Raw genomic sequence first — 17,668 nt, 5'->3', positions numbered from 1 at the left:
GCCCACAAGAGGAGTATTCATACAGCTGGAAATAGGATTAATTGTTGCCTAGGACTAGGAGAATTGAAGATTGGGTATAATGGCTAAATAAATACGTTGTTTCTTTTGGGGGAGAGTAGAATATTCTGATACTGATGTGGTGAGGGTTGCACAACTCTGCAGTATGGTAAAAACCATTTTGTTGTACACATGGTAAATTTTATGGCATGTAAATTATGTCTCAATAAAGGTGTTACAAAAGTAGATAAAGGGGGTCTTTGCCTCATGAACGTAGATAGCTGTCTCTGTAGCTACCAAATCGCATTGAAAAATTTCTTTTTTTTTTTTTTTTTTCAGTTTCAAGTGTATCTAGCAGGGCCAAGAATTTTTCTCAACAGTTTGGGCACATATATTCAGCGTCCTTCTATAAGATTGAGACACATTATGGATATATCAAATTTAACACGTTAGTTGGAGAATTGAAAAAGAGTAGCATATTTAATACTTACATTTTCTGATGACTTTTTAAAAAGCATTTGATTGATAATGCCTTGGAATGACAGATAACAAGTCAAGGTTACTTGATTAAACCTTTTGCAAAAACAATACAAAAACAGAGCAAAATCACCCACAGACAATTTAATAGCTGTTTAATAGTCATTGTAAAATACTGAAATTAGAATTCAGCCACGCTAAGAGAATGAGATTCATCAAAGTGTGGTTAATAAGAAGGTAAGGAGGTAAAATCTTGCCTGATTCTTTCATTTTTAAAAATTGTATAATTTTAAGGATTAAAAGTGCAAGTTTGTTACATGGATATACTGCATAGTGGTGAAGTTTGGCCTTTTGCTGTAAATATAAACTAAATAAAGTACATTGTACTCATTACATAATTTCTTATCCCTCATCCCCTTTTCACACTTCCAAGTCTCCAGTGTCTATTATTCCACTCTCTATGTCAATGTATACACATTATTTATTATTATACTTTAATGTATACACATTATTTCACCCTCTTATAGGTGAGAACAAGCAGAACGTGGTTTTCTGTTTCTGAATTGCCTCACTTAACATAATGACCTCCAGCTCTATCCATGTTGCTGATAAAGACATGCTTTCATTCTGTTTTTAAGACTGAATATTATTTCATTTCATATATATATACCACATTTTAAAAATCCATTCATCTGTTGAGTGATACTTAGATTCATTCCAAATATTTGCTGTTGTGAATAGTGCTGCATTGAACATACAATCGCAGGTATCTTTTTAAATAATAATTTCCTTTATTTTGGGTAGCTATCAATTAGTTGATAGCTGGTAGTTGGATTGCTGGATACAAGTAGTTGGATTGCTGGATACAATGGCAGTTTTATTTTTGGTTCCTTGACAAATCTCCATGCTGTCTTCCATAGAAGTCGTACTAATTTTCATTCCTGCCAACAATGTATTAACATTCCTTTTTCTCTGCATCTTTGCCAACATCTGATATTTTTAAATGTTTTAATAATACCCATTCTCTCTGGTGTAAGATGATATCTCATTGTGGATTTAATTTGCAATTCTCTGATAATTAGTGATGTTTAACATTTTTTCATATTCTTCTTGGCCATTTGTATGTTTTCTTCAAAAATTGCTATTCATGTCCCCTTTCCACTTTTTAATGGGGATATTTGTTTTGTTGTTGTCTATTTTTGGTTTTGTTACTTGAGCTTTTGAGGTCTGAGTCATATATTCTTTGCCCAGACCAATGTTTGTAAAAGTTTTCCATAGGTTTTCTTTTGATATTTTAACAGCTTCAGCTCTTATATGTATGTCTTTGATACTTCTTGAGTTGATTTTTGTGTGTATGAGAGATAGGGGTATAGTGTCATTCTTTTGCTTGTGGCAAACCAATTTCCTCAGCATCATTTATGGAATAGGGTGTCCTTCCCCCGGTGTGTGTTTTTGTCCACTTTGTCAAAGATCAGTTGTCTGTAGATATATGACCTCGTTTCTGAGTTCTCCATTTTTTTTTCATTGATTCTATGTGTCTATTTTTATATCAATACTATGTTGTTTTGTTTACTATAGGCTTGTAGCATAATTTAAGATCATGTGATGTGATGCCTTTGGCTTTTTTCTTTTCGTTTCAGGTTGCTTTGGCCATTCAGGCTCTTTTTTGGTTCCATATGAACATTAGGAATTATTTTTCTAATTCTGTGATGAACAATGTTTGTATTTTAATAGGGATTGCAATAAATCCATAGATTGTGCAATATAGCCATTTGAATGATATCAATTCTTCCAATCCATGAGTATGGGATGTTGTCCTATTTGTTTGTATTATCTACAATTTCTTTCATCAGAGTTACGTAGTTTTCCTTGCAGTGAACTTTATGTCTCTTCATTAAATATATTTATAAGTATTTTAGAAATTATCATAAATGGGATTGCCATCTTGATTTGGTTCTGAACTTCATAGTTGTATAGGTGTATAAAACCTAGCTTCATAGGTGTATAAAAATGCTACTGATTTTTGTTTATTGGTTTGATATCCTGCAACCTTCTTAATTGTATTTATCAAGTCTGAGAGATTTTTGGAAGCCTTGGATTTTCTAGGAATAAGATTATATCATGAAAAAATACAGATAATTTGACTTCTTATTTTCCAATGTGGATGCCTTTTATTTATTTCTCTTGCCTGATTGTTCTGGCTAGGACTTCCAGCACTATTATGAATAGGAGTGTTAAAATTAGGCACCCTTGTCTTGTTTCAGTTCTTAGGGGAATTTCTTTCTTTCTCCATTGTGTTTGATGTTGGCTGTGGGTTTGTCATATATAGCCTTTATTTTGGGGGGGTCTTATGTAGTTCTTCTTTCATCTTTTTTTTTCTTCTGCTGGCTTTGGGTTTGGTTCGTTTTTGTTATTCTAGTTCCTCGAGGTACTACATTAGGTTATTTATTTGTGGTCCGTCTACATTTCTGATGTAGGCATTTAACACTATAAACTCCACTATAAACTTCTATGTCTAGTTTGTTGAGGGTTTTTATCATGAAGAGATGCTGGATATTATAAAAAACTTGTTCTGCATCTATTGAAATAGATAATAATATGGTTTTGAACCTACTTCTGTTTACGTGATGAATCACATTTACTGATTCTATATTTTGAACCATCCTTGCACCCCTACAATAAAACCCATTTGATCATGGCCTATTGTCATTTTAATATGCTATTGGATTCCGTTTGCTAGTATTTTGTTGAGAATGTTTGCATCTATGTTTATCAAGAATATTGGTCTGAAATATTTTTACTGTTATTCTGTCTTTGGTTCTGCTATCAAGGTGATACTGGCTTCATAGAATGACTTAGGAAACATTCCCTCACTCTTGATTTTTTGGAAGAGTTTCAGGAGGATTGGTACCAGTTCTTTGTAAGTTTTGTGGAATGTGACAGTGAGTTCACCTGATCCTAGGCTTTTTTGTTGTTTTGGGGAGATTGTTTTTACTATCGATCCAATCACATTACTTGTTACTGTCTGTTCAAAATTGTTATTTCTTCCTGGTTAAATCTCAGGATATTCTATTTTTCCAGAAATTTATCCATTTACTGTAGGTTTTCCAGTTTGCGAGCATATAGATTTTCATAGTAGTCTCTGACGATCTTTTTATTTTTGTGGTATCAGTTTTAATACCTTCTTTTTCATTTCTGATAAAGTTTATTTTCATCTCTCCCTTTTTCTTGGTCAGTCTAGCTAGTGGTTTATCAATTTGTTTATTTTTTCAGGGAACCGATTTTTCATTTTGCCAATTCTTTGTATTTTTTTGTCTCAATCACATTTAGTTCTGCTTTGATCTTTGTTATTTTTTTTTTCTTCTGCCAGCTTTGGGTTTGATTTGTTCTTCTTATCCTAATTCCTTGAATTATCACATTAAGTTGTTAATTTGTAATTTTTATCTGTTTTTGATGTAGGTATTTAACACTATAAAATTCCTTTTTAGTCTAGTTTTTGCTGTACCCAAGGGAATTGTTTTTTGTGTGTCTTCCTTTTGATGTGTTTAAAAAGTTTCTTAAATTTCCATCTTAATTTCACCATTAACTCAAAGATTCTTCAGGAACATGTTGAATTTCCATGTGTTTGTATAGTTTTGAGAGTTTCTCTTGAGATTGACTTCTAGTTTTATTTGTTGTGGTAAGACAAGATACTTGATATGATTTCAATTTTAAAAATGTATTAAGACTATTTTATGGCCTGACATAAGATCTGTCTTGGATAATGCTCCATGTATTGATGAGAAGGGTGTATATTCTGCAGTTGTTAGATAGAATGTCCTGGATCTGTTCCATCTATTTCATCTAAAGTTCAATATAATTTCAGAGTTTCTTTGTTGATTTTCTGTTTTGATGATCTGTCTAGTGCTGTGAGTAGAGTGTCGAGTCCTCAACTGTAATTTTATTATAATCTCTTTCTGTAGGTCTTGTAATATTTGTTTTATGAATCTTTGTGGTCCAGTGTTGGGTACCTATATATTTAGAATTGTTACACTCTATTGACTTGACCCCTTTATCATTATATAATAACCTTCTTTTTTTATTTTTACAATTTTTTTTTTTTTTTTTTTTTTGAGACGGAGTCTCGATCTGTCACCCAGGCTGGAGTGCAGTGGCCAGATCTCAGCTCACTGCAAGCTCCGCCTCCCGGGTTTATGCCATTCTCCTGCCTCAGCCTCCCGAGTAGCTGGGACTACAGGCGCCCGCCACCTCGCCCGTCTAGTTTTTTGTATTTTTTAGTAGAGACGGGGTTTCACCGGGTTAGCCAGGATGGTCTCGATCTCCTGACCTTGTGATCCGCCCGTCTCGGCCTCCCAAAGTGCTGGGATTACAGGCTCGAGCCACCGCGCCCGGCCTATTTTTACTATTTTTTTATTTAAAGTTTGTTCATCTGATGTTAAGTATAGCTACTTTTGCTCACTTCTGATTTCTGTTTGGATGAAATATATTTTTCCATTTCTTTACCTCCAATCTATAAGTGTCTTTCCCAGTAAGGTGAGTTTCTTGTAAACGGCATACTGTTTGATGAATTTTTAAAAAATCCCTTCTGCTAATTTATATCATTTTTTAAAATGGAGCATTTACTCTATTTACCCTGAAGGTTAATATTTATACATGAGGTTTGGTTCCTGTCATGTTAATTATCTAGTTATCTTGTAAATTCGTTGTTTTTTTCCCTATTTTATTTGTAGTTTGGTGGAGTCCTGTCATGTTGTTATTTAATTTCTTTATCCTTCTTCTTTGTGTAATTGCTTTATAAAACTTTTGACTTTTATTCCTTTGTGTATTTTTTTGGTTATAGTAGCAATGTACCTGGTGGATCGGTGGGCTGAAGGGTTCCTGAGTAGCCAAGATGAGGTGGGTAATAGAAACCTTTTGTTTCCCTGTTTAGAACTCCTTTTAGCATTTCTTGTAGAGGCAGTCTAGTGGTGGTTAATTCTCTTAGAGTTTATTTGTCTGGGAAATACTTTATTTCTCCTTCATTTGTGAAGCTTATTCTGGTAGGATATTAAACTGGTGGCAGAGAGTTTTTGTATTTAAAAACTATGAAAATAGTCTACCAATCTTTCCTGATTTGTCTGATGGGGTTTCCTTTATAGGTGACTAGATGCATTTCTATTGCTAATTTTAGTATTTTTTTTCCCTTCATGTTCACTGAAGACAGTCTAATCACTATAAGTCACTGTGAAGTCCATCTTAACAATGTACATCTTGGCACTCATCTGGCCTCTTGTATCTGAATGTCTAAATCTCTTGCAAGGCTAGAAATGTTTTCATCAAGTATTTTCTTAAATAGGTTTTTCACACTTCTTGGTGACTTGTAAGTTTGAACACTTTATGAAGTCCCATGCTTCTCTAAAGCTTTGCTTATTCTTTTAAATCCTTTTTGTAAATATTTTCTGACTGGATTACTTCAGAAGACCTGTTTTCATGTTCTGAGATTCTCTCTTCTGCTTGGTCTGGTCTGTTATTGACCTTTCAATTAATGTTGTAATTCTTTCAAATATTTTTTTAAATTTCTCTCAGTAATTTTTTTAAGATATTTATCTCCTTGGTAAAGTTCTAATTCATATCCTTAATTTATTTTCTGATTTATTTGTATTGGTTTTTCAGATTTCTCATGGATCTTATTGAACTTCTTTAAAAGCAATATTTTAAACTCTACATCTGAAATTTTGAAAATTTCACTTTGGTAAAATTCAGTTATTAGAGAGTTACTATGTTGCTTTGGTGGTGTCATACGACCTGGTCTTTTCTGATTCCAATATTATTATGCTGATTTCTTTGCATCTGGAGAAATCATCACTTCTTATTTTTAAATTTCCTTTTGTTGGGACCAGACATTTTTCTTCTTGAGGTTGTGAATATAATGTATGTAGAGTTGGGATATTTGGCTTTGCTTCTGGGTGCACTCAGTGGTGTAGACTCTGTATGATTGCCTTGGCTATAAATAGCCTTACTGTAGTGGCTTTCTCAAATGCCAGTTGTAGAAGCAATGTGCCTGGCAGGTCAGTGTGTTCAAGGCTTCCTGAGCAGCAAGGGTGGGGTGAGTGATGGTACTAACAGAGGTCACACATAGCGTGCCTCATTCTCAAGTGCTGTGTAGTTGTACTATCAGATACTGTAATGAGCTGTGAAGGTCAATCTCCAGACCAGTAGGTGGTGCTTGCTAATCAGAGCCAGTTACAGTGGTGGCAGTAGGTTTATAATTGACCCACTGAAGTATTTGGGCATCCCTGGTGATGGATTGGGCCATGAAATGCTTGGTGATCCTGGATTCATGCTCTGCCTTCCAGGGAGGAGTTAGGGGTGCAGCCTGGGATGGCTGGGCCAGGTAAACCTGCTTACAAGCCCCCAATGGTGGCAGTGCAAGACCCCAGGTGAGATGCCCCAGTGAGAAGTGGAGCAACCACTGCCATGTCAGCAACCCAGCATGAGGAAAGAGGGGCAGCTCAGGCTACACAGCTAGCAAGCAGTAAAGGGATCCACTTTGTTCTTATACTCCTGACCTGGTGAAGCTTCCTCCCGTAGGCTGATGCTGGAAGCATGTCAGGACAGTTAGCCAAAGCAAGTGCAGTTTGCCTTCATATCATCAAAATGTCCCAGGCTGCAAAACTTACCACAGGTGTCAGAACCATGCTTCTTCAACTAACGCCCTCCCATTTCTGTCCTGCAAAAGGGGCACGCTCAATTCTCATGTGCATGACTGGAGTTTATGCCATGCCTGCCGGCTCTGCTCATGAGGGCTTCTCCCTTGCATGAGACCAGATCACAACTTCCCAACCTGGGACTCTCCAAACCAGTGACTGCTGCCCTGGACTGGCTGGTAAGTTTTTATTCAGTCCTCCGTGAGATGGGATCATGAATGACTTTATTCTCTTGGCACACACATCTGAGACCATGCATGGGGTAATTGCCAGTGCCATTTCTTCTCATAGATTCCTGACTGGTTCCCAAGTCAGATCTAGGGCTTGATAGGGTAAATAAGCTCCCCGCTGGGCTAGACTGTCTAGTTCCCCAACGGAAACGTGTATCCTGAAGACCCTCAGCAGGCCTTTAATGCATTGGGAATTCACTCACAATTTTCCACCAGACCCTGCTGCATGGGATGCTGCCTGCTGCCTTTTCCCCAGTATTCAAATTTTGCTTTTATGTTTAACTCCCATGTTTCTTCCTAGATAAAACTTCACAATGTGAATCTCTATACACCTTTTTGCCATTTCCAAGTAGGTGAGCAGTGTTAATAAAGCCTCTTCTATTCCGCCATCCTAGGAAAAATATTTCATATCAAAGTTTGTTTTTAAATTATAGATATTAAAAGGGCATTGGGCCTATGAAAAATTATAAAAAATGTATCTTGGATAAAAGAAAAATAAATAATGAAATAAAATAAAAAGTAATACTTGATGAAAGAATGACATTTCTATAGATTGAGGTCATTTAGTCAAAAGTGTTTGGATATATATTATTTTTGTCACAGTTTTCAATATAATATTGTTTTTGGCTATTGTCTCCTACCATGAAAAATAATGTTCAAAACTGATAATGGCAATATTAGTAGAGGTGGTTGATAACTGATATGTGCAAATGCTTTGGGTAGTATTTTTCATAAAGGAAAAATGGGCTTTTTCTATTAAGGGATAATTTAGAAAATGAATTTGTTAAACTTATCAATGATAAACGAGATAAAGAATATGCTAATTATTCACACTTGATCATTACACATTGTATACATGTATCGAAATATGCTGTACTCTATTAATATGTACAATTATTATGTGGCAATTAAATATAATAAGAAAAGCAAGGTTTATAATAAGGGTAATTTACAACTCTCTATTTTAAATATATATGGCATAGATTTATACTTATAGAAATGCAGTATCATAATCTCTTGTGATTTATGCAATTCTGATCCATTGGGAATTAGCTTTCCAAACTTAATTTGCATTTTAATATCATTAGAGAGCTTTTCTTGGTATCCTGTTAAATAATTATTTTCTGGGCATGTTTAATGACATCATAAATATCCTGAACACAAAAAAAGACTCAGAGTAAACTTATTTCAAAATTTGGGAAAATGTTTATAATAAAGAAACAAATAGAGAAAATAAAATTACTTTCTATATTAATGTGCTTTTTTCCCCTGGATAAATAAGATTAAAGTGCTTTGAGTTAGAGTGGCAATGGGGCAAGTTTTAGCATGCTTATCTGAATATTTTTTATCTAAACAAATCACATCATAATTTTAAAAGCCCTTGCTCCTCTTTACTGCTTTAGTCTTAAATAATCATTAGCAGAAATTTTTACTTTCATTACAAATATTTAATAAAGAATCACACATCTCAAAGTATAGAATCGTTATTATTGCCTATTACCATATTATTAGTCTTTAACCATTTGAGTTATAGCCACTGGAAATAAATATGTAAGTTTTGTTATTAAATCATCATATGGAGGAATTGCAATCATTAATGTAAAATATCTCTGGAGAATGTTTTCTAAAATCCATGACTTTTGGAAGCTGACTTTTGAAAAAGAGAAAAGAGGCAGAACAACTAAATCATCTCTAGCACAGACTGATAATTGTTTATAGTGCAGTGTGAGATGATAATATAATGCAAGCAAGAAATTTGTCTTTAAAAATAAATTCAAACTCAGGTGACTGAGGTCATATGTCTGGATATTGACAATTTAATACAGATCAGCAATGGCATGATCTGGTGACTGAAGAGCGTTAGAAATTGGCCATATTATTTAAGAAAATTGACTTTTCGTTGCATAAAATAGAATGAGGATAATGCTTCCCTCTTAAAAATTATCCATTGTCATCCGAGTTCAACTAATGTAGCAAACTTTTAGAAAAACAAATCAGAGTAATAATTTTAAATTCTGGAATTCAACATCTGATTAAAAAATACTATGTAGATAATTTTTACAAGACACAAAGCATTATAGGCTGTTAATGGTAAGACATTATGCAAATAGAAAATCGGCTTTGCTATTTACAGGTAGCTAATGTGTACGCAGTCAGATCATCAGTATGTTACATTTCAAAAACTGATTTCTAACTGATATGGTCTGGCTGTGCTCTCACCCAAATCTCAACTTGAATTGTATCTCTCAGAATTCCCACGTCTTTTAGAGGGATCCAGGGGGAGGTAATTGAATCATGGGGGCCAATCTTTCCTGTGCTATTCTCGTGATAGTGAATAAATCTAATGACATCTGATGGATTTATCAGGGGTTTTTGCTTTTACTTCTTCCTCATTTTTTCTCTTGCCACCGCCATGTAAGAAGTGCCTTTCACCTCCCACCATGATTCTGAGCCCTCCCCAGGAATGAGATCATGTCATTGTCAGGGACATGGGTGAAGCTGGAAGCCATCATTCTCAGCAAACTAACACAGGAACAGATAACCAAACACCGCCATGTTCTCACTCATAAGAGGTAGTTGAACAATGAGGACATATGGACACAGGGAGGGGAACAACACACACCAGGGCCCATTGGCAGGTGGGCGGCAAGGGAAGGTAGAGCATTAGGAGAAATACCTAAAGCATGCAGGGCTTAAAACCTAGATGATAGGTTCATAGGTGTAGTAAACTACAATGGCATATGTAAACCTATGTAACCAACCTGCACATTCTGCACATGTATCCGGGAACTTAAAGTAAAATAAATAATAATAATAACAACAATAATAATAAAATAAAGTTGGACTTATTTAGAAAATGTATTAACTGTTTTAGATAATGCAGCCATAATAGAGCTTAGAAAGAAGAATTGCCTGGTGAATATACATATATTCATGATATTTAATCTCATATTTGATCTACTGGCAAATTATTTACTGAATTTATGGTAATTACCATGAAGTGATTACTAAATTTAAATATAATGTTTAATCATTAGTCTTAAAACAAAATTGTCATGGGGGACATTTGTCTTTAATCATCCCTGTAGTGTGTGTATGTACATGTATTTCTGTCTCAGTCTTCTAGATGACCAAATTTTTGTATAAATATCATTAATCACATCTTTATGTAATTGTATTTTTTTACTTAATCCATGTCAAGTGAAGTCTAACTTTAGTGACATTATATTCATAATGAATTAAGAGCTAAAATATCATACCTCAGCAGCACTAATTTTTCCTTCAAGCCTGAAAATACACTGTTTTTACTGTGATTAAAGGAATGAGGCCATGTCTTATGCAAGGTCAGTGGGGCATAGGAGCACGAAAGTGATCAGAAGAGGAAATTTGATGAGGCTGATGAGCTTCATTCCAGTGTTCCTCAGTGATTCTATTCTATCCAAGCTGCCACCAACATGACCTACTATAGGTTTGAACCCTAGTATTTAAAATTTTAATATTTATTGCTGAAATATATATCAAGGTAAGAATGAGTGGTTACCTTTTCAGTTCATAAACATAAAAATTGAAGGACAAAGGAAATAATTAATGAGCTAAAAAACAGAAAAATACAAGTTACTCAATTTGAAAGTACATGAAAAAATAAAAATTAACAGAGTCTTGGGATCCGAGAGATTATAATAAAATGTGTAATATTTATGTTATCTGAGTTCCAGAAATAAAAAAGGAGAGAGAAAGACAGCAGGTCTGGCCAAAGTTATTTAATTAAGTAATAGCTGAACATATCACCAGACTGGCAAAAGACAAAAACCCAAGTATGTAAGGACATAGAATTCAACAATAACATCCATTAAAAGATGCTGATTAGCATTTATAGAACACTCCACAAAGCAAGAGTGGAATACATACGATTTTCAAGTGTCCCTGGCACATATACCAAGATATACTATACTCTGAGCCACAAACAAACCTCAAAAATTTAAAATAATTGAAATAATACACACTGTCTTTGACCACAATTCAAACTAGAAGTCAATAGCAAAAAATTAAAAGAAAAATTTCTAAACATTTAAAAACCAAAGAGCCCACTTCTGGCCAGGTATGGTGGCTCACACCTGTAATCCTAGCACTTTGGGAGGCCGAGGCGGGTGGCTCACCTGAGGTCAAGAGTTCAAGACCAGCCTGGCCAACATGGCAAAACCCTGTCTCTACTAAAAATACAAAAATTATCTGGGCATGGTGGCACACACCTGTAGTCCCAGCTACTTGGGGGGCTGAGGCAGGAGAATCACTTGAACCCGAGAGGCGGAGGTTACAGTGAGCCGAGATCATGCCACTGCACTCCAACCTGGTTGACCGAGTGAGACTCCATTTCAAAAAAAGTCTCAATGGAAATTTTAACAAAATTGATTGAACTCAGTGGTTGTGGTGGTGGTGGTGGTTTGTGTTAATGTTGTTACCTCTTTCTTAGCTGTGCCTCCTCCCCTACACCATCTAGTAAATCTGGCAGAACTCACCACACTGTGATTTGAACATCCTGGGAACTCTTAAGAAGCAGGTAACTGCATTATGCCAATAGCTACATTACCAGGGTTGCCATGGCTTCCAACTGGCTTGGGAATAATCTGGCTGTTTGGCTAAGACAACAGCATAGAGAATATTTAGAAGAACACAACTTCCTCCCTATGCTTATAAAATTATCTTTCTAAACTGCTTACTGATGCAGAGTTTAGAAGAAGTAATTCTTTATGTAAATTTATTTTAGAAGTTTTTAAGCAAGTATTCTGTTATTGACATTTCAAGCAAGTTTTACTCTTAAAATTGTTTTGTCAGGGTACGAAGGAGAACTTAAACCTAGATTTTTAAATATATATAACATATAACACAAATATATGTAAAGTGTATATATATATGTAAAATAACTATGTATATATGTAAAGTATATACACATATATATGTAAAGTAGAGTTGTTTTTGTCTTTGGATGTTTTAAATGATTGTCATTGAATATCATTGAATGATTTAAAATGATTGAGCATTAACATTTTATATTTAAAACATCACATGTGTTTAGCATTAAGAACACATTCACTTTGCAAAGTTTAGAAAACTGTAAAATTTTAAACTTGTTTTGAAAAAACATTCACAAAAATGCAAATTTCATGTTACAATTTTGAAATATATGTAGATTTATAATAACTTACAAAATAACATAGCATCAACTATGTTTTCTATGTATTACAATTTTTTAAATATACAAAGTAATAAGTTCAAAAGATTTGGAGATGCCTCTCTAAGGTCTCCATATCTATAATTATTTCATTAATTGATTTTATCTAGGGTCTACAGTGAGAATTGTAGTTGATGACTAAACACTAAATCAAGTTAAATTAAATTAACAAATAATTTGTTTCAAAAAGCAAAGGAAATAACGATGAAAGCAATTTTTGACCATGATGAAACACATACTCTTGAAAACACGCAAAATTATACTCATAAGTTCATTATGTATATGTAACAATTTTAATAGCTAGACAAAAAAAGTTTGTTGCTGATTAACTTAAAGGAATTTATTTCTGCAAAATTAAAAGAACACATAAAAGCCACTAGGTCATATTACTGAAAAGGAAAATAATGAACTGTGTCAGAATATCATAACATTTGTATGTTTGAATATGAATTTATAAATATGTATTATAAATGTATGCATCATAGAAAATATGATTTCAAATCATAGTTTTTCAGTAACTAGAATATTCTAATTATTCAAGAACTGAAATGTATGTCTACTACATAGACAATAACAAAAACATATATTATTTCATATTTCACACCTACATCAATGCTTTCTGCAATTGTATTAACTGCCTACTGTTTTATTTTTAATTTTTATTGAACTTACTAAAATCATTATTTCACTTGGGATTCTTTGTCTTTTTTCTCCTATCAAGTAATTTTGTAGCTATATTTTTTGGACCTACATGCGTGATTTTGCAATCATCCTGTGAAATGTCAACTCCTTTAACTTAATCCAGTTTCTATTCTGGTGAATGTGAACAAGACATTTATGTGCTAAACTTATTCCATAGAGGTAGATTTCCACTTTTTAACCTAAAGGTATTTCCATGTTATAGATGTTCTACTCTATTTGTCATCTTCTAGGGAATCAATTGCTTACTTCATGATAAGTATTTTGTTCTTGTTCCTCTAAGAAATAGAGCAATAGATATTGAAGCTATTGATATTGCAAGCACAAATAGGAATGTACATATCACATGCTCTTGAACTGAATTATAAAGTTTTCTTGCACTGGTTATTTTTCTAGAATAATCTCCTTGATTAAAAAACAAAGAAAAAAAAGTGGATTTGCAGGGAATTCATGAAAAAAGTTATCTATAGTCAGGGCATTAAACTTATAGATGAAAATTCCACGTTAAATCAACAGAAAACACTACAAAAAACCCTTGGGAGGTTTTATTTATTTCTTTTTTTTTTAAAATGAGTGTTCACAGTGAAACTATGTCACTACTAAAAATACAAAAAATTAGCTGGGTGTGGTGGCAGGTGCCTGTAGACCCAGCTACTCAGAAGGTTGAGGCAGGAGAATGGCGTGAACCCGGGAGGCAGAGCTTGTAGTGAGCCAAGATCATGCCACTGCACTCCAGCATGGGTGACAGAGAGAGACTGTATCTCTAAATAAATAAATAAATAAAAGAGTGTTATAGCATTCCAAAGAAGTAACATAAAACATTGTCAGCCAAGTTCTAATTTATTCATTCAATTCACTTGTTCATTCAACATTTATTAAGTGTGGGATACTTAGCAGGTACAGAGCACACAAAGAAGAAATAAATGTGTCTCTCTATTTAAGAAACTAATTTTTTACAATAGTATTAAGAAAATGTACATTAATAGCTAAACCTTTTAAATACTACAATAGGAAAAAAGTAATGAGACATAATTACAACTGACAGATTATCCACAAAGATACTCAGAACCTGGATCTATTGCTTGAATTCTCAAATATGTTCTAACTGTTTATTGCAAAGGTGTTTCTTTTACCTATTTGCTCAGTTTAATTATTTAAAAAGAAATTAAGTTGCCTTTGGATTCTTGCAAAAGATATGTTAAGAATTCCTATAAATAAGTAATGATTTATATGTAATATTAAAATGTAATATATATATACATATAGTAGTAAATAATACATAATAATTTATCAGATATGCCCGATTTAGTTAACCCAAGGGTAAAAGGGGGACATGATAAATAATCATTTTGTCATTTATAAATAGCTATCTAGTGAGCTAGGTAGACATAGTGCCTTATGTTTTTAAACTTTTCATGTAAGCATTTTATCAGTCTTTCTTATTAAATATTTTAATTATTTTGGAACCATGTTTTGTTCAAGTAACACTTTTATTGATTCTTATCAGCATCAATAAGAATATTTACTGTTTCTTGAGTTTTAATGTCACAAGTTAAGACTCCTTAAATTTAGAGTTAGAAAATACTGGTCACCTTTCTAACTTCTTACATCTCATCAAGGAAATGATTACCAAACTTAGCACTTCTCTAAATTTAGGGAAAGATGTATGCAAAGTAAAGTAGAAAGTATAATTATTATCTTTCCCAATCAATAAAGTGAAGAGTGACTGTAGTAAATGTTAGGCTATTTCTCAGACACTGAAAAATAGATTAGTTGAGCAAAGATTATTCAACTTCTTCAAATCATGAAACATAGATGAATGAATATGATCATACTCATTTATTCATTCATACATTTTACTATTAAATAAAATATTTTGTGGTAAATATATTGCCACCATATTTTGAGAATATTCTTTTGTCTTATAATTATCAACATTCTGACATTAAAAATGGTGTTTAATTTTGTAAAGTTTTAATATTATATAAAATAAGCAGATACTTAATATTTATTATGTGCCCACTAATTTCTGAGTATTAAGGTAAATGAATTTACATATAGTATCTGCTTAATTTGGAAAACAGCTAATTGTGATAGGAATTTTTAATGACAGTTTAACGGTAAAGTGAGGTTTAGAAATGTTAGTAGTTTCCCAATACACTTTAGCAAACTACACTATATTGAGGAAGTGCAACTGTGGAAATAACTGAAACTATTTGAATATACAAAAAAAAATTGGAGACAAAAAAACACCTAATTTAAAAGTGCAGGATTGCAAGAATTTACTGATGCATTTGGGATAGTCCCCATTTAATTAAGAAAATGTTTTACATTGAAAATGTTATTTATGTGAAAAAGTCTGTATCGGGGTGCCAGCCCATGGGGCCCAGGGACCAGTACTGGTCTCTGGCCTGTTAGGAATCAAGCCAAACAGCAGGAAGTGAGTAGTAGGCAAGAAGGCATTGCTACCTGAATTTCACCTCCTGTCAGATCAGTGGCAACATTATATTATCATAGGAGCACGAATCCTGTTGTACTAGGCATACAAGGGATATAGGTTGCGTGCACCTTATGATAATCTAATGCTTAATGATCTGAGGTGGAACAGTTCCATCCATGGAAACATTGTCTTCCATGAAACCAGTTCCTGTTGCCCCAAAGGTTGGGGACTGCTGGGCTATAACATACTGTGATTACCATAGTAGCTTCCTCTTAAAAGTATTTTAAAATTTTAGTTGGAAAGAATTGCCCAGTTGAAGTCTCCTCTTATATTCAAACTGACAGGTGAAAAACAAGATTATGTCTTACTCTTTGGGATTTACAGAACTATATACCTTAATCATTGAACACCATTAAATATTCTTTCACTTTCCCTCGGTAATTATTGTGAAGGAGTCAAATAATATATTTCATTATAACTATGATTGAAAATCCCATTTTGTGTAATGTTAAAACAAACATCTCTTCATGAATATTTTGCTACTCATTCACCATCGCTGTAACTTGTATTTTGAGTTGTCTTTCCCAGAGTAGATGGAGTTTCATCAAATACTGGCTTAATCTAATCCTCCTTTAGGCTACCCATCAAGCAAAATGAGAAGTACTGTCTCTGGTCAAGCATATGCTCTCTGTAACATCAAGTGACTCATTTCAGGATCAAACATTCAGCCTTAGCTTCAATAATATCATGCACCAAATAAGTCCTTAGAGCAGCAAATTACAATTTCAGGAATTTAATTTGAAACAAATTGTGTGTAATATGAGATTAATTTTTTAAAAACCCAGAAACATGTAAAAAACATCTTTCACAGTAAGAATGTTAAAATACCCTAATTTTTTTCTAATTATAATATGCAAATAGAAAATGTTTTACTTGACTTTTATTTTATAAATTCAGGATTTATTTAGTATTACAACCTCTATAAATCGTAAAGCAAAGCAACCTCTTCATCCAATGTAAGCTATTTTCTGAATAAGCTCCTCCAATAAACCTTGAGAAAAAAGTCCTGACAACCACTTTGGCAGGGTGGGAAGAGTAGCGCTCTATAAAAAGTCTCCAAGTCTTCATTTGTTTTGATAGAGTCAATACAACAATGACATCTTTGAAACACGTGAAGTTGTTATCGTCACAGCATATCTACTTGCTCTATCTTTCTACCTTTTTCTGATATCATTCCTGTGAATATATATCATTAGCCTATGGTGCTTATTGTAGCACTGCTGAAAGAGTTCCCCTTAGTAAGACCTCACATAACATAAGAGAGAAAAAAAAAAAAAGGTAAAGCCGTCACCTCTCTTCTTACCACTGTTTCTTATAGAATCAGGCAGACCTTGGTTTTCATTCAGGTTATAGCTTTTACTGGCTGTGTGATTTGGAGAAATTACTTTTTATGACACTTATTTTCTTCACCTGTGAATCCTGAATAATATTTAACTTATAAAATCCCTATGAGAATGTATTAGCACAGCAACTGTGAAGAACAAATCAACAATATTACTCTGTTGTCCATTTTCTTTACTTGCTACATCACTATGTATGCTTTAAGTTGTAAATTACCAAATGACTGCTTTTTGGAAAAATTACCTAAATCATTTTTCATACTACAAAATTTTGTTCATCATATCACTGGGAAAGCTCAGTGTTCCTCTGGTTTGACAACTATTTATTAGTTAATACCTAGTTTGACACTTGATAATGGTACATTAAGGTTTATCCAGAAATTCTTAAATGCATTACCTAAAAGTAACACTAAATATCTGATAATTGGCCAGTTCTTTAAAAAGATGCATTAATCCTTTTTTTACAGAAGTTTTATTTCTTCAGAGTTCAGCAACAATATTATTAGTGA

Source organism: Macaca mulatta, chromosome 12 (genome assembly GCF_049350105.2).
Source record: "Macaca mulatta isolate MMU2019108-1 chromosome 12, T2T-MMU8v2.0, whole genome shotgun sequence".
Taxonomy (NCBI): Eukaryota; Metazoa; Chordata; class Mammalia; order Primates; family Cercopithecidae; genus Macaca; species Macaca mulatta.
Note: the sequence above shows the minus strand (reverse complement) of the source record.